The sequence below is a fragment of the Heterodontus francisci genome, chromosome 6 (assembly GCF_036365525.1).
Source record: "Heterodontus francisci isolate sHetFra1 chromosome 6, sHetFra1.hap1, whole genome shotgun sequence".
Taxonomy (NCBI): Eukaryota; Metazoa; Chordata; class Chondrichthyes; order Heterodontiformes; family Heterodontidae; genus Heterodontus; species Heterodontus francisci.
The window spans coordinates 94,342,301-94,359,734 of NC_090376.1; the positions used below are offsets into that span (position 1 = coordinate 94,342,301).

At 41.0% G+C, this 17,434-nt stretch overlaps 1 protein-coding gene across 6 annotated transcripts in view; it reads right to left on the reverse strand.

Annotated features, from left to right (window-relative positions):
• Window positions 1-17,434, reverse strand: part of LOC137371446 (phospholipid scramblase 1-like) — a 348,513-nt gene that overhangs the window by 99,860 nt on the left and 231,219 nt on the right. The window contains exon 1 of one of the 6 annotated variants that reach the window (XM_068034066.1): window positions 13,903-13,921. The exons of 4 other annotated variants lie outside the window; for them this stretch is intronic. The gene's annotated coding sequence lies outside the window, so the exon portion shown is untranslated. One more of the 6 variants, XM_068034067.1, reaches the window with a different exon arrangement.

Consider the following 17,434-nt stretch of genomic DNA (forward strand, 5'->3'; position numbering starts at 1 on the left):
ACCACCGACGTACAGTGGCAGTAGTATGTACCATCTACAAGATGCACTGCAGCAACGCACCAAGCTTCCTTTGACAGCACTTTCCAAACCTGCGACCTCTAGCAACTAGAAGGACAAGGGCAGCCAATGCATGGGAACACCCCACCTGCAAGTTCCCCTCCATGTCACGCACCTTCCTGATTTGGAACTATATCGCCGTTCCTTCACTGTCGTTGGGTCAAAATCCTGGAACTCCCTTCCTAACAGCACTGTGGGTGTACCTAACTTACATGGACTGCAGCGGTTCAAGAAGGCAGCTCACCACTACCTTCTCAAGGGCAATTAGGGATGGGCAATAAATGCTGGCCCTGGCAGCGACGCCCACATGCCATGAATGAATTAAAAAAAAGATGGAATTCAAGTGTGTCCCATCTATTAACAATAACTGCTTGTAAGTTGCTTTTAATGAAGTTAAAAAATAAGGTGATTTAAGTAGTAATGAAGCCAGTGGTGATTCAAAGAAATCTGGTTTATAATAGCATCTCTGTGGCCTCCTTCTCACGCTGTTGGTTCAGGACTTCCCTCCTCCACTGTACCTCCTCCACCAGGGCCTCTAGTGCTGCCTCTGGAGAACCTGTAAGCCATCGTCCTCTGTCCCTGAACCATCCCGAAGCGTGTCGTTGTCTGTCAGCCAGCACACTCCATACATCCAGTCGAAGTGCGGTCATGGAGGCTAAATATACCATTACACAAAAACTGCTCCTAATTAGCACTTGAGTACTAAACATGGAGGTCTCTAATTTTGCACTTCCAGGCATGTTTAAATCATAGGAATAGCAATTAGCCCTAAAATTGCAGGCTAAAACCAGACTTTCAAGCAGTGTCTCATTAGGACAGCACCAATTTAGCCCGTTTTCACCCTTTACCCCAAAATAACCTCCCTTGTCTTTTGCTGCCATTATTTAATGCAGGGTAACTCACAGCCAAATTTACAAATCTTACCAGAAAATTGTCCAGACTCAAAGTAAAGATATTAGTTTTGATCACATATTTCTTTTCGCAGTTCAAGGTTACTTGAAGGAGCCAACATATTCCTGTAAACTAATGCTTGCATCTTATAATCCAACTTCCCTTTTATCTTGCATCTTTACTGTCAAATAGATGAAGCAGCACAGTTGCTTCCAGGTGCTGAGATCTGCTCAAAGATAGTTTCCACAGCACCTCCAGAGGCAGTGTTACCCTTAATGGCAAATTGCTGTTTCCAACACAGAAACCATTTTTTCTTTGAGTGCTACAGGGTCTGAATGCTGCACCAACCCATACATACCAGTGGTTATGGTTTCCCCGATTGTTGGTTTATTCAAATAAATCTTGCCCAGCAACCAGAAATCAAATTGTGAATTACAGCCTTCAGAAACTGCAGTTCGATATCAGCATTTCTTTCAGGATAATTTTCCACTGGGTTCATACCTATGCAAAAATGGCTGGCACCTCAATGGCCTCAGTAAGAGCTATCTTGACATTTAAAGTTGTTTGTGTGATTTCCACAAATAACTGCTGTTTTGTCCCAGTGGATCTTTAAGAGAAACATACCCTTTCAGGTTCACTGTTTCTAATGCAATTTAACTGATGGTAAGCAACACAATCTAAACTCAGAACATGCTGCAAATACCTCAGCAGATCTGGCAGCATCTGGAGAGAGAGCGAGAGAGCAAAACAGATTAAGACTTCTGATGTCGGGTCACCCCCACAGATGCTGGTAGACCTGAGTATTTCCAGCACTGGCTATTTTTATTACAGATTTACAGCATCAACAGTACTTTGTCCTACAATATAAACTCCATTTCTAACAAAATAAATTAAAATTTTCCTTCATCTGGAAGAAGGCAAGGGGGAACAAAAAGGGCAAAGCAAGTACACAAAACATTTAAGATAGCATTCCTTCACAATGGACAAGGCAATCAGAGACCACTGTGGCAACTATAAGGGAAGGAAGGACAGATTTACATTTACATAGAATCAGGGAAACTATGAATTTGCACTTTTCCTTCCCCTCAAAAATGAATACTATACAACTTAATAGAATGAAATTATTAACAACATTGTCTATGTTGTCATGCAGCGATCTACTGCTAGGGAAGGGAACACGTGTCAGGGTGGGACATGTGCAGGGAAGAAGCACAACTCAAAATAGCACAGCACCAGTCTGTTATAGTCCTTCAGATTTGCCAACTGTCAGTATTTGAAGGCTAGCTATCCACTTCATGACATTAATTGACAACTATCAAGGCCATTTCAGAAGATTCTGAAAATACCTTTTGCACGTGCAGAACGTGTGCACACATGCAGCCATACAATCAAATCAGAGACACTCCCAGTTCTGTGCATTACAACTCTGTGATCCGGTGGATCCCAGATAGGGTTATCAGGAAATAACATCTGACAGCATGCAAGTCCTTCTTTTATCCTTTCAAGGATAAATAACTTTTGGCTCCCATGAGCTAAATCACAGTGGAGGCCAAAATGGTGGAAGATGCAACAAAGTGTCACACTTCAAAATGTCATGGCAGGCATGTGGCCAGAGCCCTCTAGGCAATAAATCTTGCAGTTTCAGAGTTCACACTTGTACATAAAGTTAGAACGTCAACATTCTAAATAACTTTTTGTACTAAGTTTTTCTTCACATACAAGTGATGAAAGATACCCATGCAGAATGGCAAACCCTATCACTGTAATCAAATAGTAACAAGTTATTTTCTGGTTCTGTACATTTTCAAGTGAAAACAATCACTTATATCCATCTGACTGGCCTCAAAGTTTGGACAAGGCCATAAGAGTTTTATTTTTGCCATGGAAGAACAGGTTGAGTTACAGAATTAAACATTAGAATTGAACCTATCCAGTCACTGTAAAGCTGTAATCCGTTATAAGGCCTATATTTAAAGCTGCATTTTTGTGGCCTTTTTTTGTGGTAGTAAGCTTTTTTGGGCCAGTGTCAATTTTAAAGTTGGATTCTATATCTGAATCATCTTTATTCATCTTTCATCCATGAACATCTGCACCAGGTCTAAGCTAGTAATTCAATCTCCGAACTCTATTTATAAGTTTATAGAAAGGATATAAATCAGTATTACATTGAACTGCTACTCGGTAATTGTATCCATGTGTAGCGTTTTGCACCAATTCTATGTTTTCATATTAATCAGTAATGTAGCGACTTAAAAGTACTATTTTTAACTAACTCCACCCTATGGGCATTTAAAACAAGCAAACTGACGTTTTACTAGTTTTAACAGAAGAAACACACCCCATTGTTACAGTGGATGTTTTAGTTTCTGAAGTCTTATAGAATCGCTTTCTTGTTAATATTCTAATTTTGATGTACATTTGGCAAACCACATTGTTTTGTGAAACACAAGAGCTTACAAGAGAAACTGAATATTTCTCTTTATAACAGAAATAACCTGCCATGTCAAAATTCTGCAATAAAGTACTGATGTTTCCGCCAGACAGCACCACAGGATAAAATCCTCCCAAGTAGTAAAAGGAAGAATGTGCACAAACTGTACATGAAAGCCCTGCAATATCTTCCTTAATATTTTAAAAATGTTAATTTTGGTGTTAAATAATCTAAAATTTGGAAATGTGTTACTATTAAAGCCAAGTACAATTCAGTGACTTTAATTTGCTATCTCACCCATTGCAATGTGATTTGTAAATTAGACAAGATTTAGCATATTAGATTGAAATCAATCATTCAGCATACAAGTTTAAAACAAACAGCAGCAGTCCAAAGGGTAAAAATCTTTACATTTGAAGACGTTTTACCTCTTTTAAAAAAAAAGCAGCAAAATTAAAAACAAAATGAATCCACTTAATCATATGCATACATGTCACCCATTTTCAATCAGTAGATTCAGCAGACTGCAGCTTTGTATTCCCATCCTTCTCCAGTCGGATTTCTATTTCCAAGGTAACGCAACAGAAGTAACTGCACATAAAGCCCTACTGATCTGGCTAGGAATATGCTGGCTTTTAAAATAAATAAATATTAAATTTTTTTCAAAAAAAGAGATAGTGTAGAACTTCAAAAAGGACACACAAGTTGGTGGAATGGGCAGACAAGTGGCAGATGTAGTTCAATGCAGAGAAATGTGAAGCAATTCATTTTACGAACATATGAATTAGGAGCAAAAGTAGCCCATTCAGCCCCTCGAGTCTGCTCTGTCATTCAATAAGATCATGGCTGATCTGTTTGTGTCTCGAATTCCACACTCCCATTTACCCCGGATAACCTTCGATTCCCTTGCCTAACAAGAATCTATCTACTTCCGCCTTAAAAATATTCAATGACCCCCACCTCCACCACCTTCTAAGGCAGAGTGTTCCAAAGTCACACAACCCTCAGAGAAAAAAATTCTCATCTGTCCTAAAAGGGCGACCCCTAATGTTAAAACAGAGCCCCCTGGTTCTGGGCTCACCCACAAGAAGAAACATCCTTTCCAAATCTACCTTGTCAAGACCGTTCAGGATCTTATAAACTTCAATCAAGTCTCCCTCCAGTGAAAACAAGCCCAGTTTGTCCAACCATTCCTCATTAGACAACCCACTCATTCCAGCTATCAATCTAGTAAACATGGAAGAACATGGAGAGACAATATAAAATAAACAGTACAACTCTAAAAGGGGTATGGGAGCAGAGGGACCTGGGTGTATTTGTGCTTTAGTCCTTGAAGGTGACAAGATAAGTTGAGATAGCGGTTAACAGAGCATACAGTATCCTAGGTTTTATTAATAGGGACATAGCGTACAAGAGGAAGGAGGTTATGTTGAACTTGTATAAACCACTAGTTTGGCCTCAGCTGGAGTATTGCGTCCAGTTATGGGTGCCGCACTTTAGGAAAGATGTGAAGCCACTGGAGAAAGTGCAGAAAAGATTCAGGAGAATAGTTCCAGGGATGAGGAACTTCAGTTATGAAGATAGATTGGAGAAGTTGGGACTGTTTTCTTTGAAGAGAAGATGGAGAGGTGATTTGATAGAGACATTCAAAATCATGAGGGGTCTAGACAGAGTAGATAGAGAGAAACTGTTCTCGCTCGTGAAAGGATTGAGAACGAGAGGGCACAAATTTAAAGTAATTGGGAAAAGAAGCAAAAGCAATACAAGGAAAAACTTTTTCACACAGCAAGTGGTTAAAGGTCTGAAATGCACTGGCTGAGTGTGTGGTGCAGATAGGTTCAATCGAGACGTTCAAAAGGGAATTAGACTTATCTGAAAAGGAAGAATGTGCAGGGTTATAAGGAGAAAGCAGGGGAATGGCACTTAGTGATTTGTTCATTCTGAGAGCCAATGCAGACGCGATGGGATGATGGTTACAGCACAGAAGGAGACCATTCTGTGATATTAACCCCTAGACCAACTTCAAGAAGAGAATGTTAGAATCTATTATAAAGGATATGATAAGTAGACACTTAGAAAATAATATGGTTGCGTAGAGTCGACATGGATTTATGAAAAGGAAATCATGTTTGACAAACCTGTTAAAGTTTTTTGAGGATGTTATTTGCAACATAAAGGAAAGCCAGTGGATGTGGTGTATCTAGATTTTCAGAAGGCTTTTGATAAAGGTCCCACACAGGAGGTTAGTAAACAAAATTAGAGCACATGGCATTGGAGGTAATATATTGGTATGGATTAAGAATTGGTTAACAGACAGAAAACAGAGAGTAGGAATGAATGGGTCATTCTCAGGATGGCAGGCTCTTACTAGTGGAATACCATAAGGATCACAATCTATTTCAGTGATTTGGATGTGGGGACCAAATGTAATATTTCCAAATTTGCTGATGACACAAAACTAACTGGGGAATATAAGTTGTGAGGAGGATGCAAGAGGCTTCAAGAGGACTTGGACAAGCTAAGTGAATGGGCAAGAACATGGCAGATGGAATATAATATAATATGAATAAGTGTGAAGTTATCCATGTTGGTAGATAAATCAAAAATGCAGAGCATTTCTAAAATGGTGAGAGGTTGGGAAGTGTTGATGTCTAAAGGAACCTGCGTGTCCTTGTTCATCAGTCACTAAAGATAGCATGCAGGTGCAGCAAGCAATTAGGAAGGAAAATGGCATGTTGGCCTTCATCACAAGAGGGATTTGAGTACAGGAGTAAAGTCTTGCTACAATTGTATAAAGCCTTGGTGGGACTACATCTGAGTATTGTGTTACAGTTTTGGTCTCCTTAACTAAGAAGGGTATACTTGCCATAGAGGGAGTGCAATGGAGGTTCACCAGACTAATCCCTGGGATGACAGGATTGTCTTATGAGGAAAGATTGAATAAACTGGGCCTGTATTCTCTAGAGATTTGAAGACTGAGAGGTAATCTCATTGAAACTTGCAAAATTCTTACTGGGCATCACAGGATGGATATAGATAGGATGTCTCCCCTGGCTGTTGAATGTAGGCCAGGGGACACAGTCTCAGAATAAGAGGTGGCCATTTAGGACTGAGGTGAGGAGGAATTTCTTCACTCGGAGGGTGGTGAATATTTGGAATTCTCTATCTCAGAGGGTTGTCGAAGCTCAATCTTTGAGCATGTTCAAGACAGAAATCGAGAGATATCTGGATACTAATGACATCAAGGGTTATGGGACAGCGAGTGAAAGTGGCATTGAGGTAAATGATCAGCCATGATCTAACTGAATGGCAGTGCAGGCTTGACGGGCTGAATGGCCTACTCCTGCCCCCATGTTCCTATGTTCACCATAACTTCCGTGCTTTTGTGCTCCATGTCTCTACTTATAAAGCCCATGATCCAGTATGCCTTATGAACCACTTTCTCAATCTGCCCTGCCACCTCCAACAACTTGTACACATATACCCTCAGGTCCCTCTGCTCCAGCACTCCCTTTAGAATTGTATCCTTTATTTTATATTGTCTTTCTTCTTTCTTCCTACAAAAACATATCACTTCACATTGCACGGTATTAAATTTCATCTGTCATATGACTGTCCATTCCACCAGCCCGTCTATGGCCTCATGAAGTCTGTCACCATCCATCTTACAGTTCACAATACTTTCAATTTTTAGGTCATCTGCAAATTTTGAAATTGTGCCCTGCACACCAAGTCTAGGTTATTAATATAGATCAAGAAAAGCAGTGGCCCTAATACCAACCACTGGGAACTCCCCTATATATCTTCCTCCAGTTTGAGTAACAACTGTTCACCACTACTTTGTTTCCTGTCACTCAGCCAACTTCGTATCCATGTTGCCACCTCCCTCTTATTCCATGGACTTCAACTTTGCTGACAAGCCTGTCATGTGGCACTTTATCAAACACCATTTGGAAGTCCATGTGGACCACATCAACTTCATTACCCTCATCAACCCGGTGTCACCTCTAAAAAAAAAACTCAAGCAGGTTAAACATGATTTGCCCTCAACAAATCCATGCTGGCTTTCCTAATCCACACTGCACTACGACTTTGGCAGTATCTTCTCCTTTGTACAGACAGCTGCAAAGTAGTCATTTAGTACCGCAGCCATATCCTCTGCCTCCATGCCTATCTCCTCATTATGGTCCCTAATCAGCCCTATTTCTTCTTTAACCACCCTTTTATTAGTTATATTCCTATAGCAGACTTTTGAATTCCCTGGTTGGCTGCCCGTCTCCTCTTATACTCTCTCTTTGCTGCTCATTTCTTTTTTCACTTCCCCTCTGAACTTTCTATACATTAGCCTGGTTCTCACTTGTATTATCAACCTGACATCTGTCATGTGCACCCTTTTCCCACTTCACCTTACTCTATTTCTTCAGTTATCCAGGGAGCTACAGCTATGTTTGTGCAGGACAGCAAAGTTGTGCAGCATACAGCAGAGCACCACAAATCTTGACACCCACTCTGCTGGGTAGTGCAGGGCTCCTCCAAAGCAGTCCAGGTAGTAGATGCGTTGTTTCAGCACGCCGATGGTCTGCTTTACCAGATAGCCATGCTGCCACATGATTTCATTGTATGCATGCTGCCCAGATGACTCTGGTGCACAACTTGTGCAGAGTCATCAACCCAGTAATCACCCTATGGTTTGCCAATGTGGCTTAGATGCAGCTGGCACAGTAGACTGCCACAGAATGAATGCATCATGACTAATGCCAGGATACCAGGCATTCACTTGTATGATATGCTGCCTATGGTCACACACCAGCTGAACTTTGTAGGAGTGGAATCTTTTTCACTGCCAGTTTAGGGCAGAATTGGCATGCGGAGCTCACAGTGATGCACATGCAGTCAATGACACCCTCCACCATGGGGAAGCCTGCAATCCCAGCAAAGCCATGTGCTTACTCAAAAGAGAAAATGAAATATAGTCAATGCTGAGTACAGAACCTCTGTAACCTCCCTTACACAAAATTAGACAGAAAACTGCCAGAATTTGCAACAATCTCCGGCTTCAGCCTGGAAGAAGTCAGATGCATGAGAGTTCACAGCTACTGGTAATGTGGTCCTTTCCCTGCTCTGAGGTTGCAGGTGTGGCTGTGGCAGGTGGTAAATTTCAGTGAAGCCATCTTTATTGAAACGCAGACATCTCACATGGTTCCTCTGAGGCATTGCTCCTTGAACACCCTGGTAGCTGTGGCCTCATTCTGAGAGCCTGTCTCCCCCTCCTCTCTTCTTCCAGCAGCTTATCCTGCTCTGCTGGCCTCTGCTCATTCTCTCAGTCATGTTGTATTCCAAGGAGAATGCCTACTCTTGCACCCATGTCTGGGAGTACCTGCTTGAAAATCAGCAAGAGGTACTTCAGCACCTTGCCACGCCACTCCCTGTAGATTTTGAAAGAGCTATACAAAAACTTATTGAATTGTAGCAATAGCCAGAAGAAACCAACTAGCAACCAACCTTTAAAGTTGTTGATGATCCCTTTCAATAATGCTGGCAGAGCAGTGGAGGTGGGGGGGTGGGGGTGGGGGCAGTCCTTCCGATTGCTGAACGCGTGCTCAGCTGTGCAAGCTTAAGAGACGGTGATGGCTACAGAGCTCCAAAATAGCACCACTGGTATCAAATCTATGTTGTGCGCCATTTAGCATCATGATCTGCATATTTCAGGTGGACATTAGATTAGCTGTGCTCATGCTACAGGCACACTACCGCCCTCAGCAAGATACTGTCTGGTGTGATTTTCAGCAGAGGTGTGCATGTGTGCATAGGACGTCATTTTGGTCCCTGAATGGCACTTGTAGCATCCAAACAGCAGGCTGTGCCAAGCCCAATTTCATACCCAATTAGTTGTGACATTGCGACTGGAAGTCTATTACCTGAATGAAAACCAAATCTCATTCACTGTCAAAAAGATTTTTCTATCAACTGCAGTAGTGGTAGAAGTGGTAGGGTGTCTACCCCAAGTCTGCACCTTGAGTTTTGCCAATTTCTCAGGGATAGGTCTTTTGAAGAATTTTGGAAGGCGTAGCCTCCAGATCATCCACCTCAAGTGAGAGGGGTGGGTGATTGGGAAAGGAAGAGAAAACGGCCCGTCACAGCATAGCTAACAGCTCTGGCTGAAAAAAAATACAATTCTTCCTCCTTCCTTAATGAAATGGATTTCACTGGACAAGGTAACTAACCCTTTATAATTTAAATCCACACCTTGCTGTGACCTCATAGCAACCCTGAACACTTGGTATTCCTGACATCCAGTTGTCGCATTCCAGTCATTGGCATCTCATTACAACTTTCCCACTCATTCAGCAAATGCAATGTAATTAATGAGTGATTGGCCTTGCCTTATTTGTTATAGTGGTATTACAATAAAAAAAAGGGAAGATGTCCATATGAAAAAGGAGGCCAAATAAAAGCAAAACATTGAACTAATTTGATAAAAGACACAAGAGCACACATTATTCTAACACTACATATAGGCAGCACCCATGTCAGAATTAGTCTGGAGTCTGGTCTCTGCCCATTTTAAAAATAGCAACATGCCAAACATGATACGATTGCTGACATTGACTATTTGCCTGTCCAAGCACCATAAATAGAACTTATACAAACACGAAATCCTTCTAGCACATTAAAAATTGAAAAAAAAATTAGAAATTTTCATTGCTTACAATTCCTGGAAATTCTAAACATAAAAGCAATGCACCATTTTCTGCTAATTAATCATCTACAGTATAAGTGATCTTCATTATCTAGAATGCAATCTTATTTCTTTTTAAAATGTACCCAGGAAACAGTTCTCATTAGGCACCTCACCTTGCTGGGAGCAAGCCTTTAGCTTAAATGGTACTATTCCTGCCTCTGAGGTAGAAGATGCAGCATGCAGACCTGCCCCAGACAGTCCCGACCAGTGGAGACCAGACCCCAAATTCTGGGTTGACATTAAGGGGCATATTGGCATCAGTGGATGTGGATGGCCCACTCTCAGTTATGGGTTGTGGTAGCCCATAAAAATCGCTCTGCCTTATAGGGCTAACCACACCATTGTCTAGCATTAAAGATGGTTATGAACATGAAAGGAGAATTCACATTATGGCCTGTTAGACTGTTGATCAGCCTGCGAATCCTTCCACTACTTCACGCTATTCTCGAAGGAAAGAGTGGGACTATATGAAAACCACCACACATTGGTAAGATTATGGGGTGATTTTCCTGGGTGGTCTCAAGCACACAACCAATAGATTTTGTCTGATTTTTGATGGCGAAACAGGGACTTCAATGCTCTTGCATTTCCAGGCCTCATTTACAAAGGCTGTATTTGTAGAGTATACTTTATGTGCAGCCAGGAGGTGCATGCCCACAGAAGAGGAAGTAGCAGTGCAGCAACGGGCGTTAAAGGTCCCTCTAAAAAGATGTTTAAAGATAACAAAATATTCTCAGTCTTGTGCCTCTATACATTACCACAAATTTGTTCCCTGATCAATTCCAGTGTTTCCTGAATAAAAAAAATTCTTTGGTGAAGAGCACTAGAATAGAAAGTTTCCAAACTGCCCCCAGTAACAGCAGGTTGAAGCAGCGATATGCAGCATTACTCTGATGACCCCAATGCATATTTTCACAGGCAGACCCTACGACTGACCTGCAACCCGTGGAAATGCAGGGAAGCTGACTGCTGACAGGAGTGACATCATTTCATTGCAATATAAATATGGCCTGTGTAGAGACACTGGGTTCAGGCATGATCATACACAGAAAAATCACAGGCCTACAGGAAATTACAGAGCCATGTTTGAGGGATATAGAACCAGGGATTCCAATTTAGCATGTTTTCCTATCATTTGCAAGCCTAAATAAATGTGTACTTTCAGCACACAACCCAAGAAAATTGTTCCTTATAACTGAATAGACTTTTGTATTAGAAAGTAAATTTGAGTACTGATGTTTGCTGCGCTCCTCCTTCACCTCCGTCACAAAGTATTCCATCAATTCGATAAAACCATTGGTGCAGTGTGTATTTAAAATTGTTATTTTCAAGAAGGCAGAAAGCAAACATTAAAATGTTGAGCAATGGACACAGTAACTGCAAACAGGTTATTCAATTTGAACTACAAGTGCAAAGAATTAATATAAAATTAATGAGTTTCATGCAAGACAAGACTAGAAGCAATTTTATTCCCCGCACAATAATGGATATGGGGAATGCATTTCCAAATAAAATATAATTCTGTATTTAAACTCCTTGAACAAAAGAGCTAGATAAATTGGATAGGAATAAAATAAAATTGATGGTTATAGGAAAAAGAACAGGTTGCCCCTCTTGCCCTTCCTCTTATTTGACCGCAACAGAGTTTATTCCTTTTAAACAGTGGTTGTGCTTACCATCTGAGTGTTTGATAAAACTGGGAGTTTTGTCAGAGATGGACAGACATAGTCTCTCAATCCTCTTTGTTTTTAATGAGGTCCAAAGTCTAAATCCCAAAAGCTCTCAGGTGGTGTTGTCAGTGTTTACCCCTGGAGGGACGTATCCACTTAGGAATGCCTCGAGATGGCTTTGAATGCCTTTGAATAACAAGGATGATCTGGATAATCTACTCAGTTAGCCAAAGCATTGTTCTGGCTGGGCTTCTGGTTAGACCCTTGTAATGTGCAAAGGTATTTCAGATACAAATTGCAGTGGCCATCTTGGCTGCCAGTTTGTTTGTTTTTTTAAAGTTAACTGCAAGATTTTCTCCATTAAAAGTTTAATGCAAGTTTTCCACCGATGAATTAAAAATTCTTCTTTTGCATATTGTGTTTTCCTGACAGTACACACATAGGTGTATAAAAATGTTATGTTGTGACGTTTCTGTTCTTTAGTACAATCACATCAATTTTTATTAGATCGCACAACTCTCCCATGCTCAGTGACAAGTCACTTTTTAACTTGTTGTATGAGAAGACATGAATTGACAGATTGACAGGGACCAACAGTGGGGGAGAGGGATGTGCAAAGGGTTGGTTGATTGTTTTAAGGGCTACGTACAGTGGCTAATGGGGGGAATGGGAAGAGTGTCCATTGCATGTACTTTTGACATGAGTCCATTGAAGGGTGACTCCAGATCTGTCTAGGCATCCGAAGCGCATCTTCAGCGTGCCAATGCCTTGTTCGATCACACACCTAGTGGTCATGAGACATTCACTGTAGCACTGTTGGGCTTCATTGGTTGGATTTCATCAGCCAAGTTTGAAGTGAGTACCCCTTGTCTGCTACCAGTCACAACTTAAGTCTGCTTCCAAGTCCAAACATATCAGGGATCTTGGAATGGCACAATCCAAAAGCACCATGGCAGCTTCCTGGGAATCTTGCGCAAGTCTGAATAAACATCTTTTGTGGTTGTACAACAGCTGCATATTGATATAGTGGAAGCCCTTGCATTTAAAGAACACTCCTGGGTTATCTGGGGGTGCCTGATTGCCACATGTTTGCAGTCGGTGCCTTGCACTTGTGGAAAGCCAGACGGAGCTGCAAACTCAAGCATCCACAGATTCTGACTGGCAACAACGTATATTTATATAGCACCTTTAACAGAATAAAATGTCCCAAGGCGCTTTACAGGAGCATTACAAAATAAAGTACGACACTGAGCCACAAAAGGAGATGTGAGGTCAGATGACGAATAGCTTTGTCAAAGAGGTAAGTTTTAGGTAGTGTATTAAAGGAGGAAAGTGAGGTGGAGTCGCAGAGATGTGCAGGGAGAGTATTCCAAAGCTTTGGGCCTAGGCAACTGAAGACAGAGCCACCCATGGAGGAGCGTAGATATCGGAGGGTTGTGGGGCTGCAGGGGATTACAGAGAGAGGGAGGGGTGAGGCCATCATCACAAGCAAAGTTGACATAATTGCCAGTTCTGGCAAACAGCCCATCAATCACCTATCTTATGCATTTATGGAGCACTGACTGCACTTTCCTGGGTATATGTTTCCAGCAGAACCTTGGAAGGATCAGGAGTCAAACATTGAGGGCAATGGTGACTTTGACAGTCACTGGTAATACATGGTCACCAGGTCCAGCAGGCAACAGGTTTTTTTCTAGGGGCTGCAGATGTCTGCCAGCACCTGCCACAGCATCCTAAGCCTCTGAAGCACTGGTGTTCGGACACATCAAGGAAATTCAGCCTCTCCCTGTAGATCCAGTATCATAGGTAATGCCTCCTGAAAGTGACACCTCTCTCTGCAGCTCCCCTCTGATTTCAGCTGCAGGTCTCTGAATGGCAGACTGCGACTACTGGTCATTTTGCTTCTTGTCAGAGATCCAATCTAAAGCAATCCAGGCACCACCCATCCTGATGTGATTAGTAAAACCGGAAGTTTAGAACTTAAACTTTCAGCAAAAGTAATGTGAACAAACCTTTACCACGAGTCGGTAAGAAGACAGCTGTGTCTATTGAGTATTTATTGCAGTATTTCCATTAGTTTGAATCAGCCTTAATTTCCTTTGACTTCTCACCTTGCTCTCAATGGAGAATTTCTGGAAGCCTGGAAAACTGGTGGATACAATGTTAAATTTAAAGCTGTGTTAATATATCATTCCGATTGAACAATTGCCATCTGTTTATAGGCAACCTGCCTCACCAGAGGGAGTTGTGTCCTACCTCCCTAACACGTTCCAGTTGAACGCAGACATTCATAGGTTGGAACTGGTTTCCCAACATGCTCGCTTTTTTAAACAAACAATTTTAAGCTCCCACCCACACCACATGACCCTTCAAGTTAAAATTGCCTCCTTTGTATCCCACAAAAAGAGAGAAAGTTGACATCCCTGAGCTAACAGTATAGGCGGCCTGATTTTGCCAGACCAAATGGCCTTTCATTTCAAAGCTGAGATACTATGATTTTAGCTCGTAGCTTAAAAAAGACAAATTCAACCAGCACGTAATGCAAAAACCATGTAAACTTCACCTCCTGCAGAATCTAATGTTCAACAAAAAGGAACAGTCAGTTATAGGGCTAATGGCCTAATGTTGAGAAAGAACATTGGTATTTTAGTACTACAACTAGTATAATGGTCAAAATGTCTGTCACCCTGCCTGAAATATAAAGCATTAGAATCCCAGGTGTTTGTGAGGGAGCGTGGTGGGGCAAAGAAAGAAATGCATTGGAAGGATAACGAAAGTCAGAAGTGCATGGCTGGGGATGGCACCAGACATCTCAGTCCAGCTTTAAGCTATGTCAGGCAAACCCCCCACCTGCCAAAACACATTTTGCCACATGAACATTAAAACTTAAAACTGCAAGCCCTGACTAGAAGGACATTTTCATTGTAACAGACAATGTTGAAACAATGGGACCCCAGTAGTTGCTTCCCCAATACACAGAAGTGATCAGACCAGTTTTAGTCACATGACTAACTGGCTGTTGCAGAGTTTTTGAACTTCTAACAAAGGATTTTGAAGAGAGAACGCTGTGTGCTCATGGACTGAGATAATCTCCTCTCCTCTCTGCCTGCCTCCTTCTCTTTCCCACAGAACTGAATTTTGTGAAGACACGTAAACTCAAAGAGAGAACAGTCTCCTATGTGAACAAGGTTTAAGACAAATATTGGGCCCCAACAAAACACAAGATCATATCTGCAATCAGGGACGACAGCAAGTTCGAGAAACAGTAACAAGATATTGCCTCAAACTGTTCTACTTATCTTTTCTTCTGCTCTTTTCTGTCCCTATTTGCATGTCTGTATCACGTGTGCATGCCAGCATGGGTGCTTCGTACATCCATAGGCATTAACCACATTAGAGTTTAAATTTTAATAAAATTTCATCTCTCTTCTTTAAACCTGAGAAAGCCTGTGTGAATTGGTTTCTTTGTCCTATAATTGGAAAATTGTGAACAAGGATTCACAAAAAGGGGCACTCAAAACACTGTTTAAAATTAAACCTGGTTACAAGACCAGGTGAAGATAGTAACAGACCCCTAGACACCTTTCGCACCTGATCATAACAGCTATTACAGAATATTCAGCAGTCTGGAGAAATTACAATCTGAAATATGGCAGAATCTCCATTATCTGGCATTATGGAGGGATCCATTTGGTGGATAAATAGAAGCAGAAGGAATTAGGGAGATCCAAAATTGTGTTCTGATGCATTCAAAGGTATGCTAGACACAGGAATAAAAGTTTGTCTTTTTTGTACAATGTTAATCTACGTCAGACAGAATGTATTTAGTGTGAGCAGGTTTTATACGGAGATGTCTTCTCACATAAGACTGCATCCTGATGAATAAATCAGGTAAGTAGGCAATTGGAACTCCAATATTGAAGACTCTACTAAATCAAACGTTTAATCCAAATCCACTACATTAAGTCTTGACGTGCTCACAAAGCTTGGGAAACAGATGGGATTATTGAGCAAGAATCAAGCTTCCATTCTATATAAATTGCTTAGGAACAAGAGTAGGCTATTCAGTTCCTCCAGTCTGTTCTGTCATTCAATTAGATCATGCCCGATCTGTACTCCAACTCCATTTCCTACATATCCCTTGATAACTTAAAAAAACTAGCAATTTCAATCTTGAAAATTTAAATTAAACCAGCCTCCACAACCTTTTGTGGGTGCGGAAAGAATTTTCCAGTTTTCCACAATGTTTTGTGGGAAAAATTGCTTCCCAAGTTCACTCATAAATGCTCCAGTTTAAAGATTATGCCTGTTCATTCTGCATTCTCCCATCAGAGGTGTTAACCCCATCAAACCTCTTTATCCTTTTAAAGGCCTTGATTAGATCCCCCTTAACTTTCTAAACTCAAGGGAATGCAAACCAAGTTGTTGCAACCTATCCTCAACTTAACACTTTAAGCCCCAGTATCATTCTGGTGAATCAGGCTACACCCCTTCTAAGGCAGATATATCCTTCTAGAGATTCTGTGCCCAAACTTGAATATGGATAGAGTCTGACCAAGAGTCTGTACAACTGAAACATCACTTCCTCAGTTTTGTATTCCAAACCCCTTGAGATAGAGGCCAACATTCCATTAGTCTTTTGATTGTATATATACCTGTGCACTAGTATTTAGTGCTTTATATACATGGGTACCTAAACCCTTTGGGTTACAGAAGCTAACATTGATGATGCTTTTCATGAAGCTAGCTTTTCATCAAAAGGCATTAAAATGGACACCACAGAAGTGGGATTTAAGATTAGTATCTTAATAAGTATGAATTATCTAATGCATATTAAAATATTAATTAGGCCCTATTGTTTACTATTAAATTTCAGATCATGGCAACATACAGTTCAAGCAAGTGCTGAAAATTTAACCCAGAGACGGATACTCTGCCAGAGTGCATGATGGGGTATGGTAGCATAGTGCTTATGTTACTGAACTAGTAATCCAGAGATCTGGATTAGTGATTAATGATCTGGAGACTGGAGTTCAAACCCCACCACGGCAGCTGTAGAATTTAAAATTTAATTAACTAAATAAATCTGGAAGAAAACTTGATCAGTAATGGTGTCCATGAAACTACTGGATTGCCAGAAAATGTTGGCCTTATCAGCAATGCCCACATCCTGTGAAAAAATTCTCATGCAATAAATTGGTGAAGTACCCAAATGAAGATTCATATCCCTGAAAAACTGGTCCCATCTTTTCTGGTAGAATCCTATTTAATATATGGCCCAGCGAACAAGGTGATGATTTGTACTACGTTGCAGATAAGAAGAAACATGTTAAAAAAAATTAAAATTGCTCTCCACCCCAACAGCCATACCTCCCACAACTAAATTAACAACCAGCGGTCATGGCCTATTTGAGAGAACTACTGCTGCAATGTAAAGTAAACTTACCAAGACTGGAGACAGATACACATCCTTTAATTAGCTTGGTTATCCTATACTTCCATTGAAAGAGACCGGGGAAGGAAAACTCATGCCAATACAACTCTACAGCTTTAATTTGATGGAGGTATCTAATGTGAAAGGCAATGTAGGCATATGTTTTTATATATAGATATAAATTTAAATATAGTCCTACCTTTAGGGAG